Raw genomic sequence first — 19,717 nt, forward strand, 5'->3', positions numbered from 1 at the left:
ACACTGCAATGTGACAACACAATTCATATCCAAACGCATCACAGTTTCACAAAAATCCCAATATGACAATGCACGGCTTTTCTAGCTATTCTCCCTTTGGCAATGAAGTCAGTGTCTTCCTTGAGTCTAAACATTGAAAGAGCAAGAGAACTTCAAATGGAAAAGACCTCAACTATCTTCCTTAAATAAAATGATTATGTGAATAACCTTGGTGAAAAATTCTTTGTTCCTGTTAGTAAGAATGTCTGTGCTTGCAATATTTCACTGAAATGTGTACCTGTACCTGATTGAAGATTATCACAAAAAGGGGAAATTAGACATTGAGGTTCATGAGGTCAGGGAATGCTTTACCAGAACACAGAGATGACAACATTATTTAAAAGCGAATCTGGTAAGTATTTGAAAAGAGGGAATATAAAAGGATACGAGAAAGGGCAGGGAAATTTAATTAGAGTAAATAGCTCCAACTGAAGAGCTAGCACTGGCACTGGTGTGAGGGACTGAATGGTCTTCTTCTGTGCTGTGATTTCTATGCTTCAAGGTTTTGTTTACACCAACTGTTGATACTTCAATTGATCTATTCATATAGGGAAAATAATTTAGGAATTTTCTAAAATAGCTTCCCATCAAAAATTCAGCCCATTCACTCTTCACCCTCAAATATTGTGATCTGTGCCCAAACCCAGTTTTGTGATTATATTGGATATTTTCATGTAGTCCATAAAAAGAGAAGTGGAAGTTTTTTGTTGAATGTTCTGCACTTATTTTGTTAGCCCTGTTTCCTTACCACATATTAGCACAGTGATAAAACTGGCAGCGTTGAACAAAGGATAGCCAAAAACTTTATTCTGTTGCGATAAAACCTCATAGTTCATGAAGTAACCTTTGCGAATGCAGGTAGAAATGTTGGCAGTTTAGACCTGCTCTTCCTTGGTGGATGGTAAACTAACCCCTGGTGAATATGTGACTTGGCTTGGAGCCTTTGCTACAGTGGGAATCCTTTTTTACCATCATCACTTGGGCGGTAAAGTGATGGTGCAGATCGCTTGCCCGTTACAGAACACACCTGATTTTCACTTCGATAGTGGGTTCTACATTGGTAGAAAGGGAAGGGAAAATTGTGCGTAGGATGCCTTTGTCAACATGACGGGTTTAAAAGTTCCATGAGAGGTTTTATCTAGTGTGTTTAAAAAAAGGTTAGATTTTTCAATCTCCTAATTCACAATTACAAATCTGTCTGGAAAACTGTCTCTTTGAATTATGCATCTCACATTTAAAACTGTGTTAAAAAGATCACATTTTAATTGGGAAAAAATCATGATAGTTCCAAGCCTCCTCTCACTAATGTTAATTTGAAAGAAATTAAATTAAAAAAACAAGTCCCTCAACTCCTTAATAAGTCTAGCACCAGAGGTTTCTATCCCATGACACTTTGCTAAATTGAAGCAGGTGAAGGACCAGAATAAAAAAGAACATATGAATTTTTAGGAAAAGGCCAAAAGCATCAATTGTTTCTTAATAGAACTCAACCTTACTTATCCATCTTTTTATATGCATTAAATCTTTCTCTCTTCAGAAATGCATCTAATTGTCACTTAGCTATATACAGTCAAAGATGGGTGTCGTCGGCGGACTTGGCTGCGGTGCGCTCGGTCCCTTCATGCAAGTCTTTGGTGTGGATTGTGGATGGTTGGGGCCCCGGCTCCAGTCCCTGCGGCACCCCACTGGTTGCTGTTTGCTAACCGGAAGGTGACCCATTTGTCCCGACTCTTTGTTTTCTGTTGATTGGCCAGTCCTCTATCCACGCTGGCATGTTGCCCCCAGCCCCGTGAACTTTTGTCTTGTGCAGTGACCTTTTGTGTGGCACTTTGTCGAATGCCTTCTGGAGGTCCGGGTGGGCCACATCCGCTGGTTCCCCCTTGTCCACCCTGCTTGTTGCATCCTCGGAGAACTCCAGCGAATTTGTCAGGCAGGATTTCCCTTTCGTGGGGCCATGCTGACTCTGCTTGATTGAATTGTGCTTTTCTAGGTGTCCTGCTGCTGCTTCCTTAATAATGGACGCCAGCCTTTTCCCACAACAGATGTTAGGGAGTTAAAAGAGTGGAGATGAGGGGTATACCAAGGGGAATGACTAAGCTGAGAGTGTAATGATTTTAGTGAGGACAAGGGCATCAAAAGTGGTGGCGAGCATGTGATTTAGTGAGTCAGTTGCTGCAGCGATGTCTTGGAAATAGTACATCGAAGTCTAGGTAGTTGGGAATTAGAAAGTGCAGCAGTAAGGGACTTGAGAGAAAGTTTTTTTTCCAGGGATGGATACAAAAATAAGTGGGATCCAGCAGTCCTTGCCTCACTTTAGTTGGTGGGTTACCTGAGGCCTGAGAAACCTGACCAGCCAGAGTTAAATTTGAAATGGTGTGTAAAGCCTCCCTCTGACCAAGCATTTGGTCGCTTATCCTAATGTCTCAGTGGTGATGGGTGAATGGGAATTAGGGCTGGGAATGACCACAATTTGGCCTGTGTGCCAGCATCACTGTGTACAGTGGGCCACCCTGACTTGTGAGAGAACACCACCGCAGGTCGGGAGTATAAGAGCTGCAGCATGCCACTGCAGCTTCCAGCGCGAGCAGCTCCAAGTGTGCGATGGCTTTGAGGTGAGCGACTGGGTAACGTCATCAGGACCCAGGTCGCCATTTGGAGCGTGGGCAGGAGCATCGGCGGTGCCCAGGTACAGCAGAGGAGTGGGAAGTCGTGGCGGACTTACAAGAGTGATTGGGGTGGAGGAGGGACGAGGGATCGTGGCTGAGATTTTATGGGTAATCGTGTCGGAGGTTCGGTGAATGTTTGGTGTGGCGGGAGATCGTGGCGGAGGTGCAGCGAGAGATCGTGGCGGAGGTGCGGCAAATGAGGGTACGGGGCCCAGAAGAGCCAAGGGCCCAGGGCCGCTATGTGTGCGCACTAGGTCTGTGCAGCAGAGCAGGTCTCCAGTTGTCCTGGTTAACCCTTGCCACTGGATAAAGGTCTAGCTCTGTCAAGCCCGTATGGTGGCTGATGTGCAACGGTCACCACACGTTAAAAAAATCCACGCACAGGTATCTTCCACCCCCTCAATTGGAGTTCAGGAATATCGTGTCCTTCATTGAAACATCTGTGAACTCGTGGAAGCAAGTCATCCTCGTTTGAGGGATCCCCTATGATGATATACTGTCAACCTCAGTCGCCTTCCCTGATAGTTTATTCCACAGGTCTGTAACCTTTGCATGAAAAAGTTCCACCTGCACTTGTAATTTTCAGTTTGAAATATCAGTTCACAGCCAAGCACAGAAGGGAACAATTGACTTTAAAAAGAACCAGGCAGAGGGAAAGAAAACTTGCTCACCTTAATCATGTAGCACAAAAGATTGTCCCCTATCTAGTTTAAACTGAACTGTTCAGTTTTCATTGGCTGTCGGATGCCAAAGTTCTAGTCTTAAAATTGGAGTATATTTGCCATTTAGTTCCATGTTTTGTGAGGTAGAGATGTCAGATATTAAAGATTTTTGTCCATCTGAAGTGAAATTTGCAAGCGCAACTCATTAGAAACCTCTTCTTGGGAACCCCACAGTAACAATCAAAGTGTTCCTTTTGAGTCATTATATTAAACAAACACGTTGATACATGGGGACTGAATCAGTCAGAGTAAATTATCCTTTTAAATCAACATTCTCATTAAGGAGCTGTGTTTTGCAAAAAAATCAAAGCACTGCGCGAATAAAGTCTTACTGTTAATTATAGATTTGTGTAGGGAAATTAGATGACACAGATTTTAAAAATTGTTCTTTCTCTTCTGGCACCTGAATTTGAAATTGGGTCTAGTCTGATGAGATCCAGGTGTTTTCTCAGTGATGATTGTAATGCTTCCATATCATCATCATCATTGGCAGTCCCTCGAAATCGAGGAAGACTTGCTTCCATTCTAAAAGTGAGTTCTCAGGTGGCTGTACAGTCCAATACGGGAATTACAGTCTCTGTCACAGGTAGGGCAGACAATGGTTGAAGGAAAGGGTGGGTGGGAAGTCTGGTCCGCTGCCTGCGCTTGATTTCTGCATGCTGTCAGCGATGAGATTCGAGGTCTTAGGCCAGGGACTCTCAGGTGTCGGTGAGGATGTTGCACTTTATCAAGGAGGCTTTGAGGGGAAACTTGAAACGTTTCCTCTGCCCACCTGGAGCTCGCTTGCCGTAAAGGAGTTCCATATGGGCATAAGTCCACAGCACAGTATACGTTTTTATCTTCTGAATTTCTCCTCATTTCTTGCCTTCTCTCTGTGGGAGTACAGTTCAGTGGTGTTGACTGTCCTCGGACTGTTATGTATGTAAATGTTGTAATAGTGTAAGACTTGCCACCAGGGGGCGCACCTGTTGGAGACCCACCTCGTGCAAGCAAGTATAAAAGGTTGTCTGCCAGGCTGCTTCTTCACTGGAGTTTGATTAAAGAGACTAAGGTCACATCAGTTTGAGCTTACAGCATACAGTCTTGTGGAGTTATTCTGAACATAGCAATTGGCGACGAGTAGCAGATCACAAACTTGCATGTGGTTATGGCTGCCGTTGGTATTCTTGAAAGATTTGTTGAGGGTGATGATTGGGAAGCCTTCGTTGAGCGTCTTGATCAGTACTTCATGGCCAACGAGCTGGATACGGACAGCAATGCAATCAAGCACAGGCCGATTCTCCTCACCATTTGTGGGTCCATGATATATGGCCTCATCAAAAATCTGCTAGCACCGACGAAAACAATGGACAAAACATATACAGAGTTGTGTACGCTGATTCGGGAACACCTCAAGCCGAAGAAGAGCATCTTAATGGCCAGGTATCGCTTTTATACGCACCATCGCTCCGAGGGCCAGGAAGTGGCTGACCTAAGACGCCTTGTGGAACCGTGCGAATTTGCCAGATTTTTGGGGGAAATGTTGCCGGACGTTTTCATGCTTGGAATCGGCTACGAGGTCATTCTTCGCAAACTGCTGTCTGCCGAATCCCAAGACCTGAGCAAGGCCATCACGATAGCCCAGGCTTTCATGTCCATGAACGATAACACTAAGCAGATATCTTCTCAGCATCGAAGCTCACCGGCAAGTACTGTGCATAAAATAACGTCTTCAGCAGGCAGAACTGGACATGGCAGGTCCTACATGCCTGCAGAGGCCAGACCTAGGATGACTTAGAGTCCGCCGTTGAGCATGAATGCGAATCCATTAACACCATGTTGGCGCTGCGGGGGTAATCATAGAGCCCATCAATGTCGATTCAAGCACTACGTGTGCAAAGGCTGCGGGACAATGGGGCACCTCCAACGAATGCGCAAATGTGCTGCGACTCACCACATGGCAGAAGATGACCGATCTGGCGCAGATCACGCTGAACGAGTAAGAGAGGCAACTCAACCCGAGGCTGAAGAGGAAGTGTATGGGATACACACCTTCACCACCAAAAGCCCTCCGATAATGTTGAAAGTCAAATTAAATGGCATTCCAGTTTCCATGGAATTGGACACGGGAGTGAGTCAGTCAATTATGAGCCAGAAGACTTTTGAGAAACTGTGAGGTAATAAAGCACCAAGGCCAAAACTAAGCCCGATTCATACAAAACTGCGCACTTACACACTACACCAAAGTGTTCATACCAGTCATTTGCAGTGCTGCAGTGAAGGTATTGTACGATGGAGCTGTGCATGATTTATCACTATGGATTGTACCAGGCGATGGCCCAACGCTGTTCAGCAGAAGCTAGCTAGGAAAGATCCGATGGAACTGGGACGACATCAAAGCGCTGTCTTCGGTGGCTGACGCCTTGTGCGCTCAAGTGCTAAACAAATTTCCGTCACTATTTGAGCCAGGCATCGGCAACTTCACAGGCGCCAAAGTGCAGATCCATCTAGTCCCTGATGCACGGCCCATTCATCACAATGCCCGAGCGGTTCCATACATGATCCGGGAGAAAGTCGAAATCGAACTGGACAGACTTCAACGAGAGGAAATTATTTCGCCAGTTGAGTTCAACGAGTGGGCCAGTCCAATTGTTCCGGTGTTGAAAAGCGATGGCACGGTCAGAATCTGCAGAGACTACAAAGTAACGACGAACCGAGTCTCATTACAGGACCAGTACCCACTACCCAAAGTGAGGGACCTGTTCACAACGTTAGCAGGGGAGAAGTTGTTCACCAAGCTGGATCTAACCTCTGCTTACAGGACACAGGAGCTGGCTGAATCTTCGAAAAGATTGTTGTGCATCAACACGCACCAAGGACTGTTCATATACCACAGATGCCCTTTTGGGATTCGCTCGGCTGTTGCCATCTTCCAGAGAAACATGGAGAGTCTGCTGAAATCGGTTCCACGCATTGTTGTGTTCCTAGATGACATCCTGATCACTGGTTGTGACACCACCGACCACTTGCACAATCTGGAAGAGGTTCTAAAGTGATTGGACATAGTGGGACTCAGGCTGAAATGCTCCAAGTGTGTTTTCCTGGTGCCAGAGGTTGAATTTTTGGGGAGAAATATTGCGGCAGATGGCATCAGATCCACGGACTCTAAGACGGAGGCCATCAAGAATGCACCCAGACCACAGCATGTGACTGTTGTGTTTGGAGAAAGAGTCAGACTGAACACTGTGAGCTCAAAGTAAAGTGTGACCGTAGTCTTTTATTGCAGGTCTCCAGAGTGCCTGTCCAACCTGTGAAGCCTCCTTAAATAACTGTGCTTCTAAGGGATTATGGGATCCCTTGGAACTCCAGGGGATGAGCCCTCTGGTGGCTGTACAGAGTAAATATAAGTCCACATATATAACAACACCATCCCCCCCAAAGTCAATAGTGTAACTATTTACAATGTGAGTCGATCTGGGGCCCTTCTTGCCCTGGTTGATCGTCTCGGTGTGAAAGCTGGTGTTGTTGAATCATTTGTTGGGCCCTCGCTGGGCTGCTGTGCAGCTGGCCTTGCTGGGCTGCCTGGTGTGTTGTGCCCTGCAGGGCTGCTGTGGCCGATGGGTTCTGCTTCGTGGTCAACCGTGGTGCCGTTTGCCACTGGTGTGTACGTTGGGGGATCAAAAAAGGTAGGGTCCAAGGTGGGTTGCTCAGGATAGTCCGTGAATCTGAGTTTGATTTGGTCCAAGTGTATCCGGTGAATGAGTCCATTTGAAAGTTTGACCCGAAACACCCTGCTTCCCTCTTTGGCCACGGCAGTGCCAGGAAGCCACTTGGGACCTTGTCCATAATTTAATACAAATACAGGATCATTGATTTCAATCTGGTGTGACACATTTGCGTTATCATGGTATGCAGTTTGTTGAAGCCGCCTAGTCTCTACCTGTTCGTGTAGATCAGAGTGAACTAACGAGAGCCTTGTCTTAAGTGCTCTTTTCATGAGCAGTTCAGCAGGTGGGATCCCAGTGAGTGAGTGGGGTCTCGTGCGGTAGCTAAGCAGGATTCGGGATAGGCGAGTCTGCAGTGAGACTTCAGTTACCCTCTTCAAACCTTGCTTGATGGTTTGCACTGATCTCTCTGCCTGACCATTGGACGCTAGTTTAAACGGGGCAGATGTGACATGTTTGATCCGTTATGGGTCATGAATTCTTTGAACTCAGCACTGGTAAAACGTGGCCCGTTGTCGCTCACCAAGATATCGGGTAATCCGTGTGTGGCAAACATGGCCCGTAGGCTTTCAGTAGTGCCAGCGGACGTGCTAGCCGACATTATCTCACATTCAATCCACTTGGAGTATGCGTCTACAAACACAAGGAACATTTTACCCAAGAACTGGCCTGCATAGTCGACTTGGAGGGTCAAGACCATAAATTTAGCGGCGCCTCCCTGGGTACATTGCTTAACTGCGAACATGTATTACATCTGTGAAGGCAGGACTCTAAGTCCGCATCGATACTGGGCCACCACACGTGAGATCTGGCTGTCGCTTTCATCATTACGATGCCTGGGTGGGTACTGTGGAGGTCATTGATGAAGGTGTCTCTGCCTTTCTTGGGGACCACTGCTCAATTGCCCCACAGAAGGCAGTCTGCCTGTATAGACATTTCATCTTTGCACCGCTGGAACAGCTTTATCTCTTCCTCCATTTCCACTGGGACACTGGACCAGCTCCCGTGAAGAACACAGCTTTTGACTAGAGATAATAAGGGGTCCTGACTTGTCCAGGTTTTGATCTGCCGGGCAGTGACGGGTGATTGCTCACTCTCAAATGCTTCCATAACCATGGCTAGATCTGCAGGCTGCGCCATTTCCACCCCGTGGTGGGCAATGGCAGCCTACTGAGAGCATCGGCGCAGTTTTCTGTGCCTGGCCTGTGGCAGATGGCGTAGTTGTATGCGGACAACGTGAGCGCCCATCTCTGGATGCTGGCCGATGCGTTGGTATTTATCCCTTTACTCTTAGAAAACAGGGATAGAAGTGGCTTATGGTCAGTTTCCAATTCGAATTTTAGCCCAACAGGTATTGATGCATTTTCTTTACCCCATAGATACATGCTAACACTTCTTTTTCAATCATGCTGTAGGTTCTCTCAGCCTTAGACAGACTCCTGGATGTATAAGCAACCGGTTGCAGTTTCCCTAAATCTTTAGCTTGTTGCAATACACACCCGACGCCATATGACGACGCATCACATGCTAGTACCAAACGCTTACATGGATCATACAACACAAGTAATTTGTTTGAGCATAACAATTTTCTCGTTTTACAAAGGCATTTTCTTGGCTTTTGCCCCAAACCCATTTGCCCCCTTTTCATTGTAAGACATGTCGTGGTTCTAGCAGTGTGCTGAGACCCGGTAAGAATTTACCAAAGTAGTTCAAGAGTCCCAGAAACGACCGCAGCTCTGTCACGTTCTGTGGTCTCGGTGCATTCTCGATTGCCTCCGTCTTCGTGTTGGTAGGCCTAATGCCGTCCGACGCAATCCTCCTTCCCAAGAACTCCACTTCAAGCATTTTAACCTGAGCCCCATGCAGTTGAGTCGACTAAAAACCTCCTCCAGATTCTGCAGGTGCCCGACTGTTCCGTCCTGTGACCAAGATGTCGTCCTGGAAGACTATGGTGTGCGGGACCGACTTTAGTAAACTTTCCATGTTTCTCTGGCATATCGCCGTCGCTGATCAGATTCCAAACGGGCATCTGTTATCAACAAAAAGACCCTTGTGCATGTTGATACAGGTGAAGGCCTTCGATGATTCTTCCAGTTCCTGCGTCATGTAGGCTGAAGTCAGATCCAGCTTCGTGAATGTCTTTCATCCCGCCAGCGTTGCAAAGAGGTCATCGGCCTTTGGTAGTGGGTATTGGTCCTGCAGGGAGAAATGATAGTTACTTTGTAATCGTCACAGATTCTGACGGTGCCGTCTCCCTTGAGGACTGGGAGAATAGGACTGGCCCACTCGCTGAACTCGATCGGTGAAATGATGCCCTCTCTTTGCAGCCGGTCTAGCTCGATCTCTACCCTTTCATTATGTACAGTACTGCTCTCGCCTTGTGATGGATGGGTCGCGCCCCCGGAATTAGGTGGATCTGCACTTTTGCTCCTTGGAATTTCCCGATGCCTGGTTCGAACAGCGAAAGAAATTTGTTTAAGACCTGGCACACGAAGTGTCGTCAGCAGGCGATAGCGCTCGGACGTTGTCCCAGTTTCAGCGTATCTTTCCCAGCCGCTCCTACTGAACATCGCCCGGTACCACCCAGAGTGGTAGCTTGTGCACCGCTCCATCGTAGGAGACCTTTACGGTAGCCCGACCGATTACGGGAAGCAGTTCTTTCGTGTAAGTTCTTAGTTTCGTGTGAACTGGAGTTAAGACTGGTCTTGAGGTCTTGTTGCACCACAACCTTTCGAAAGTCTTTTTGCTCATAATGGAGTGACTCGCGCCCGTGTCCAGTTCCATTCACACTGGAAGTCCATTTAGTTCAACATTCAGCATTATCGGGGGACAATTCATGGTGAATGTGTGCATCCCATGTACCTCTGCCTCCTCGATTTGAGGCTCTGGTTCATAGTAATCCTCTGTGGATCTGTGCTCCTCTGCAATGTGGTGGTTTGCAGGTTTAACAGGCCTGGCAGCTCGCCCGCACACTCGTTGGAGGTGTCCCATTGTTCCACAGCCCTTGCAAACATACTCATTGAATCAGCATGAATGGAAACAATGATCACCCCCGCAGCGCCAACAAAATGTTAATGGCCTTGCATTCATCACCCTTGATGGTGGACTCTTGAGTCATCTGCGGACGTGCAGCTGCAGGTATGTGTGACCTGCCCTGTACGTTACGATTCGAAAACAACATCACTTTGTTCACAGTACTTGTAGCAGCATTTGTATGCTGAGAGATTTGCTTCATTTTGTCACTGCTGGCAATGAATGCCTGGTCTATCGCTATGGCCTTACTCAAGGTTGGGGTCTCCACAGTCAAAAGTTTGCGAAGTATGGTTTCGTGGCCAATACCAAGTACGAAAAAGTCTCTGAGCGTGTGCTCCAAATGTCCTTCAAATTCGCAATGTCCTGCAAGGCATCTTAGCTCGGCGACATAACTCGCCACTTCCTGGCCTTCAGACCTTTTGTAGGTGTAGAACCGGTACCTCGCCATCAGAATGCTTTCCTTCGGGTTCAAATGCTCTCGGACCAGTGTGCACAAATCGTTGTACGATTTCTCCGTGGGTTTCGCTGGAGTGAGCAGATTCTTCATTAGGCCATACGTTGGTGCCCCACAGACGGTGAGGAGGATCGCCCTTCATTTGGCAGCGCTCTCTTCCCCATCTAGCTCGTTGGCCACGAAGTATTGGTCGAGTCGCTCCACAAAAGTTTCCCAATCATTTCCCTCCGAAAATTTCTCCAGGATGCCCACTGTTCTCTGCATCTTTGGGTTCGCTACCTGTATCTCGTCACCAGTTGTTGTGTATGGAGAAAGAGTCAATCTGAACACTGTGAGCTCAATGTAAAGTGTGACCGTAGTCTTTTATTGCAGGTCTCCAGAGTGCCTCTCCAACCTATGAAGCCTCCTTAAATACCTGTGCTCCCAAGGGATTATGGGATCCCCAGAGTAATTACAAGTCCACATATATAGCAGTGACGAAGCTGTGTTCGTTCCTGGAACTCCTCAACTATTTTGCTAAATTTCTACCTGGGTTGAGCATTTTGCTGGAACCTTTGCATTTATTGCTACGTAAGGGTGACGACTGGGTTTGGGGTAAATCTCAAGAGACAGCCTTCGATAAGGCCAGAAACCTGCTATGTTCTAACAAGTTACTTGTATTGTATAACCCATGTAAATGTTTAATACTAGCACGTGATGCATCTTCGTACAGGGTCGGTTGTGTGTTACAGCAAGCCAATGTGTCAGGCAAACTGCAACCGGTTGCATATGCGTCCAGAAGTCTATCTAAGGTTGAAAGAGCCTACAGTATGGTTGAGAAAGAAATATTGGCATGCGTATATGGGGTTAAGAAAATGCACCAATACCTATTTGGACTCCGGTTCGAGCTCAAACTGCTCACTTTCCTGTTTTCAGAAAGCAAAGGCATTAACACCAATGCTTCGTCCCTCATCCAAAGATGGGCACTAACATTATTTGCATATGACTCTGTAATCCGCCACAGGCAGGCACTCAGAATTGTGATGATGCCCTCAGTCGGCGACCATTGCCCACCACCGGGGTGGAAATGGCGCAACCCGCAGACTTGCTTCTTGTAATGGATGCTTTTGAGAGCGGGGGGTCACTCGTCACGACTCGCCAGATCAGGACCTCGACTAGCCAGGACCCTGTACTATCACTCCTAAAAAACTACGTCCTTAATGAGAGCTGGTCGGCTGTTCCCGGGGAAATGCAAGACGAAATTAAGCCGTCTTACTGATGCAAGGATGAAATGTCCATCCAATCAGATTGTCTCCTATGGGGGAATCATGTGGTTTTGCCAAAAAACGGCAGGGAAACATTATTACGCGACCTGCACAGTACCCACCAAGGCATAGTCATGATGAAGGCTATTGCCAGGGCGCACGTTTGGTGGCCCGGCATTGAATCGGAATTGGAGTCATGCGTACACCAATGTAACACTTGCTCACAGTTCAGCAATGCACCAAGGGAGGCCCCACTGAGTCTGTGGTCATGGCCCTCCAAACCGTGGTCAAGAGTCCACGTAGATTTCGCTGGCCCCTTTCTAGGAATTATGTTCCTAGTAGCAGTGGACGCTTACTCTAAATGGATTAAATGTGTAATAATGTCATCATGTATGTCCACTGCCACCATTGAAAGCCTCCGGGCCATGTTCGCCACCCATGGTTTGCCCGATGTCCTTGTTAGTGACAATGGACCATGCTTCACCAGCTCGGAATTCAACGAGTTCATGACCCACAATGGCATCAAACATATCAGATCTGCCCCGTTTAAGCCCGCATCCAATGATGAAGCGGAACGGGCAGTCCAAGCTATCAAGCAGAGCTTGAAATGCGTGACGGACGGTTCCCTGCAGACCCGATTAGCTACCGGACACGACCCCACTCGCTTACCGGGGTTCCCCCGGCAGAATTGTTAATGAAGAGAACACTCAAAACCAGGCTCTCCTTAGTCCACCAGGATCTCAATGATAATGTTGAAACCCGGCGTCACCGGCATAACATGTACCATGATCGCACGGCTGGATCGCGTGACACTGAGGTTAATGACCCTGTATTTGTTCTTAATTACGGTCATGGTCCCAAATGGGTTGCTGGCACTGTTTTAGCCAAGGAGGGGAATAGAGTGTTTGTTGTCAAACTTCTGAATGGACAAACGTACAGAAAGCATTTGGATCAGACCAAACTGTGATTCACTGACAACCAAGAACAGTTTGAAGGGGACCTTACCATCATTGATCCACAAACACACACCCAACCATCAATCGACCTCGCTGTCAATCACGAGGATGAACCCACCATGCCCGACAGTCCGATCAGACCAGACGCGCCGCAGTGCAGCAATGATCCGATCGACTCACCCATGCCAGGACTTCAACTCAGGCGATCAACCCGGGAATGAAGAGCCCCTGATCGCCTCAACTTGTAAATAACTTGTATCTAAGACTTTGGGGAGGGGAGTGATGTTATGTATGTAACCTTTGTAATAGTGTAAGACTTGCCACCGGGGGGCGCACCTGTTGGAGACCCAAGGGTCACCTGCACACCTCGTGCAAGCAAGTACAAAAGGTTGTCTGCCATGCTGCTTCTTCACTCTGGAGTTTGATTAAAGAGACTAAGGTCACATCAGTTTGAGCTTACAGCATACAGTCTTGTGGAGTTATTCTGAACATATCTTTGCCCAAGTGACAGTGAGTCAACCATCTTTACCTCACCTACATGTCACATATCAGGATGAGCCATTAGATAGCAAACAGTGAGAGCCCTGACTAATTTCAAGCATGCTGTGCCCAGTTGAAGCACCTTTCTGAAGTAACTGAGCAGAAACCTGGGATTTAATCTGGCACCATTATGGTTTATATGGTTCAGTACCACAGCAGATGGTTAAATTATCTCGTGAACTATCTGAGAAGGGCTCAAAACCACCCAGGAAGGCTGTAAGAATGGTTTATGTACCAAATAGTGCAGAAGGGTATTTAATGATGGAACAATACAAAGGGAATGTTCTCCCATATTCAACCAATGCTGACCGAAAAGTGCTTGATACTGATGTTGGGTGTAGAAAATAAAACAATATTCTGTTTCCCTCCATTGACATCTCTCCGATGAGTACAAGGATCTCCACATTTCCCCCCAGCAAAAAACTGGGATATTATAGTTTTATTGATATCCAATGGATGGTGGAGGGAGCACAAGAGTTAACACGGCCTGGCATATCCCTCACTCTCCCATTACCATCAAGCCAGGGGACCAACCCTGGTTCAATGAGGAGTACAGAAGAGCATGTGAGGAGCAGCACCAGGTGTACCTAACAATGAGATGCCAACCTGGGGAAGTTGCAACACAGGACTACATGCATGAAGCAACATGTTATAGATAGAGCTAAGCGATCCCACAACCACGGATCAGATCAAAATTCTGCACCCCTGTCATATCCTGTCGTGAATGGTAGTGCAATTAATCAACTAACAAGAGGAGAAGACTACGTGAATATCCCCATCCTCCATGATGGCAGAGCCCGGCATATGAGTGCAAAAGACAAGGCTGAAGCATTTGCAACCATCTTCAGCCAGAAGTGTCGAGAGATGGTCCATCACGGCCTCCTCCTGAGGTCCCCACCATCACAGTAGCCAGTCTTCAGCCAATTCAATTCACTCCATGTGATATCAAGAAATGGCTGAGCGCACTCGATACAGCAAAGGCTATGGGTCCAGACAACATCCCGGCTGTCGTGCTGAAGATTTGTGCTCCAGAACTAACCATGCATCTAGCCAAGCTGTTCCAGTACCGGTACAACACTGGCATCTATCTGACAATGTGGAAAACTATCCAGGTATGTCCTGTCCACAAAAAGCACGACAAATCCAATCCGACCAATTACCGCCCCATCATGCTACCCTCTATCATCATCAAAGTGATGGAAGGTGCCGTCGATAGTGCAGTCAAGCGGCACTTACACACCAATAACCTGCTCACCGATGCTCAGTTTGTGTTTTGCCAGGACCACACAGCTCTAGACCTCATTACAGCTTTGGTCCAAACATGGACAAAAGAGGTGAGAATGACTGCCCTTGACATCAAGGCAGCATTTGACCAAGTGTCGCATCATGGAGTCCCAGTAACATTGAAATCAGTGGGAATCAAGAGGAAAACACTCCACTGGCTGGAATCATACCTAGCACAAAGGAAAATGGTTGTAGTTGTTGGAGGCCAATCATCTCAGCCCCAGAACATTGCTGTTCCTCAGGGAAGAGTTGTCGGCCCAACCATCTTCAGCTGCTTTATCAATTATCTTCCTTCCATCATAAGGTCAGAAGTGGGGATGCTCGATGATGATTGCACAGTGTTCCGTTCCATTCGCAACTCCTCAGATAATGAAGCAGTCCATGTCTGCATGCAGCAAGACCTGGATGACATTCAGACTTGGGCTGATAAGTGACAAGTAACATTCACATCACACAAGTGCCAGGCCATCTTCAACAAGAGAGAGCCTAACCATCACCTCCTGACATTCAACGACATTACCATCACCGAATCACCACCATCAACATCCTGGGGTCACCATTGACCAAAAACTTAACTGGACCAGCCACATAAATACTGTGGCTACAAGAGCAGGTCAGAGACTGGGTATTCTGCGACAAGTGTCTCATCTCCTGACCTCCCAAAGTCTTTCCACCACCTACAAGGCCCAAGTCAGGATTGTGATGGAATAATCTCCACTTGCCTGGATGAGTGCAGCTCCAACACTCATGAAGCTTGACACCATCTAGGACGAACCAACCCACTTGATTGGCATTCCATCCACCACCTTAAACATTCAGCACCTCCCAATCCTGTAAGTTCTACCAGCTAGAAGGACAAGGGAAGCAGGCGCATAGGAACATCATCACTTCCAAGTTCTCCTCCAAGTCATACATCATCCTGACTTGGAAATATATCGCTGTTCCTTCATCGTTGCTGGGTCAAAATCCTGGAATTCCCTCCCTAACAAAACTATGGGAGTACCTTCACCACACGGACTACAAATGCTTCAAGAAGGCGGCTCACCACCATCTTCTATAAGGCATCTAGGAATGAGCAATAAATGGTGGCCTTGTCACTTTCCAGGAACGAATATAAATAAAAGTTAACAGATGAGAAATTGGGGGAAAAGTACAATGGCCCTGAAATTCCGATGTCCCAGGTCCGTACGAAGTTCCTACAGACCTGGGAAGGTATTGGAAAAGCTGGTTTTCAGCGCGCAATGCGCATGCGCTGAAAGCCGGCTTTTCCGATCTGTCAAGTTTCTTGCTTGACAAATCATCCGCAGATCGGGAGCGAGGACACTTGCAGGGCAAGAGTTCCGATATTTACGAATATCTTGCCCTGCAAATGTCCTTTAAAATCTTGCACCTGAAAAATCAGGCATATAGACTACTTTTACAGGTGCAAGTGTTTAAAAATACACAGAAACATTTAAAAATAAAGTTACAAAAACACATTTTATTTTTAAATACCCTCCCCACTTTTTTTAAGTTTAGTTTAAGGCTTAATTAAAAAAGCTTTAAAAAAAAGTCAGGAAATTTTTTTTTATAAGAGCTTTAATTTAAATGAATGTTAAATATGTAGTTTATTTTCTATTTTTTATTGTGTTTTGGGTGTTTGGGGTCGGGGGTGGGGGGTTCTCATTCATAGTAATAGGAGTTTTGGACTTATGAGAATCTATACTTCACCTGATTGGCTGCTGTCTCGCGATCCCGGCCTGCGCACGTCCCCACGTGCACGCGCTGCCACGCGCAGTCACGGGAGGCCTCAGGCTCGAAAGTTCCAACGGACGCAGCAGCAACAGGTAATTGCGCATCTTTTTTCTCTTTTTCTGCCGTTTGCCCGCGGGAAGAGCTCGAATGGAATTTCAGGGCCATTATCTACTGCAATCAGAACAGTGGCTCAGTGCAGGTTGTGACATGACGGTCTTCTGTCTAAAAATGTTTCCAACCTGATTACACAGCTTATTTTGTCAACATTCTTTTGAACTTGTTTGTACTATATTTATTGTTCTGCTATCAAGATGGCACAGAGTAGTAGCTAATAACCAAACAAACTGTTTGAGCACATGTTGTAGACTTTTCATAAGATCACAAAATACTTATGAATGAGGAATGCCGTCCAGCCCATTATAAAGTAGCTATCCAGAACAAGCTTACACCAACCCTCACTGTTACATTGAATTGTTAAATGATTCCAGGGTTTTTGCCTCCACCACTCTGCCTGGAAGTCCATCATAAGTGTTGATCATTCTCTGCTAATGGAGAAGCACCTGATATCAGCCCTGTAGTTACTTCTTTCTAGGTTGATCCTACATCTCCTTATCCTACTCCCACTTTTTAAAATTGTAAATTCACCGGTTCCACACCATTTACTATCCTGTATACTCTATAAGATCACCTGCTGAATCTTAGCTCTCAAAAATGGGTGGGTTAAGGTCAGGAGAGATGTTAAAACTTTAATCATTTAAAAACTGACCCCAACCCCCCTCCATCCCGCCCACTTTCAGGTTTAATGGAGGCGGGACAGAGGGTGGGCAGCCAACTTGTTCCCAGGAGGTGGGTTGGCCAATTAAATATTTTAATGAGGCTGGCAACCTCTGATTTAACTTTTGCAGATTTAACCCTGGCCAGCCGAGTTTCTTCGGAAACTTGGCGGCTGAAGTCAGGCAAGGGCAGCTTCAGGGAGGAGGTAAGTGCCTCCCCGGGGTCCCCACCACCACACATTTACGCATCCCCGTCCCCCACCCCCCGTCCCCATTCAAGTGGGGAACCTGTGAAAGCAAAACTATGCATGCTGTGAAGTCAAAACCGCACAGCATGCAGGGAAACCTGAACTTCCGGCAGAAACTCTGCCTCCCCCCCACCCCCTGCCCATGCAGCCTGCCCCTGTCAAGATTCAGCTCCAACTCTTTGGCCTTTCCAGGTTGGAAAGCCCAAATCTTTCCATCATTTCCTCATAACTCAGACTCTTGATAAAAAGGTTCAGCCTCGTGGCTCTCACCTGCACTGCCTCCAGTGATTGAATGTTTCCTTTGGTTCTCAGCAACCAGAACCGGACACTGTATTCCCTCACAGTGCGCAAAGGGGTAACATTTGTCATGGCCCGTTTTTGGCATGCTCCTAAACTGAGAGGCCGAAGGCGTGCCCCAAATCGGGCCTCAGGCTTCATTTTAATAAACCCAGTGTGGCCCCAACCGACTCGATCCAACTTGGGCCGCTTGTCTTGTCGGCAGTAGTCCTCTGGTAAGTTTGTGATTGCAGGCAGGCCGCAGCTTTCAAGACATGCTCTGGAGCTGATAGAAGCACTCCTTCTCCTTTCAAATTCCCGAGGATAAGATTAGAAAATAAATTTTCTTTTGGTGCTGGCCACTTGCTAGGCTACAGCAACCCCACCGAAATCTGAAGGAAGCAGGCCTGGCACTTTCTCTGCTCAGCAGTGAAGATTAATTTTGCCATGGGTCCTTAAACAGGCATTAGGCCCCTCATTAGTGTATGCCCGGCTGCCTGGGATATCTGAAAATCATCTGCGTTACTTGAAAATGCTGCCGGAAAATGTGAGCAATACATAGTGTCATGTATTCAACTGTCATTGTAACCCATGTATAAGCTGACCTAAGTTGTACACCGTGAGATGGTGGTGAACTTGTGGGAGACACTCCTAACCTGGACTTTCAGGTATAAAAAGGGAAGCTCCGCCCACCTTCTTCACTTCAGTGCTGGCGAATAAAGGTTACTGGTCACAGAGTGACCTTCTCTCAAGTATGGGCCTCGTGTACATTTGTACTGTATAGTAAGGACATATTACATAGCAATTTCTACCCACTGTCTTCATAAAAAAACAATGTTTCCTTGAGAAAGAAGATCTGTGCTTCATTGTTCCTAACAAAGAATGTTGTGCTGATGTGTATTAACCGTCATAAACACTGGCCCAAAATTTGCGGTCTGAGGATTCTCACGGGCGGATGCCTCCGACCGCAAAAATTTCTATGAAAGTACCTGGTGGTCCAGGAGATTCGGAGACTTGCGGTCCTGGCCCTCTACGCGAAGGCTTTCATAGAGGCACACGTATCCCAGGAGCGTTTGGATTTCATACGCATCACTGGGATCACGTGGGCCGGCCCAACCTATCAGAGTAGGGGATCCCCATTCATACTTATGTGAGTTCCATATATACGGAACCAGCACATGTATGAATTGGAATACCCACCCAAAACACAGAAACGCTGAAAATAACTAAAATTTAAAAAAATCACATATTTCAAATGAATGAAAATTGAATTTAATTAATTATTTAAAAGTAAAATTTGATTAAAAAAAATAACGTTACATATTTTAAAGGGTCTAAAAATAAACATACCTTATTTAACTGGATTTTAAATGTTTAAATTATTTTTAAAAATGTATTTTTCTGTACTTTATAAGTCTTAAGCTGATGAAAGCAGGCGTAAGACCTGCTTTTATCAGTTGTAAGAATTTGAAGGACATCGCTGGGCAGGGATTGGGTAAATAGCCCAACTCTCCGCTCATGGAGGCCCTTTAGTTTCAGATGCGTGCGATCTGTCAGGAGAGTTCAAGAGGATAAGCTGACTTTATGTATGTTGTCATTAAACACCTCAGGCAGAGCAATCTATATCATTGGACCTCTGGCAAGTAAACACTTCTGTGTATCTTGCCAAATCGGCCTATTGGAGGTGAAATGTTTACTGTTTACTGCTAGATCCTATTATTGTTGAAACCTCGTCACCAAAGTCAAAGTCAAAACCAACATGGATTCAACCTTCAGTTGACTTGTTTTCCTTTTTGTTTTTGCAATTGAGGAGAAATCAACTGACTGATGAGTACTGAACTAAATACAGTACTACCCCACTATAATGGGCTAAAATTCTGATCAGAGACAAGTAGGCGGAGTGTGCACGTGGCTTTGCTCGGATAGCGGGCTTTCCCATGGTACACGTCGCCAGCAACTACACACACGTGGTTTTGCGGGCGCCGCATTTAAATGCTGAGATGTCCAGCAACCGCAAAGGTTACCACTCGCTGAGCATACAGTC

General features: G+C 46.5%; 1 protein-coding gene across 11 annotated transcripts in view; it reads left to right on the forward strand.

Moving 5' to 3' along the window:
• LOC139276702 (bis(5'-adenosyl)-triphosphatase-like) overlaps nucleotides 1–19,717 on the forward strand; it is a 1,572,769-nt gene that overhangs the window by 884,198 nt on the left and 668,854 nt on the right. The window lies entirely within an intron of this gene.

This window comes from Pristiophorus japonicus, chromosome 12, assembly GCF_044704955.1.
Source record: "Pristiophorus japonicus isolate sPriJap1 chromosome 12, sPriJap1.hap1, whole genome shotgun sequence".
In the NCBI taxonomy this organism is placed as follows: Eukaryota; Metazoa; Chordata; class Chondrichthyes; family Pristiophoridae; genus Pristiophorus; species Pristiophorus japonicus.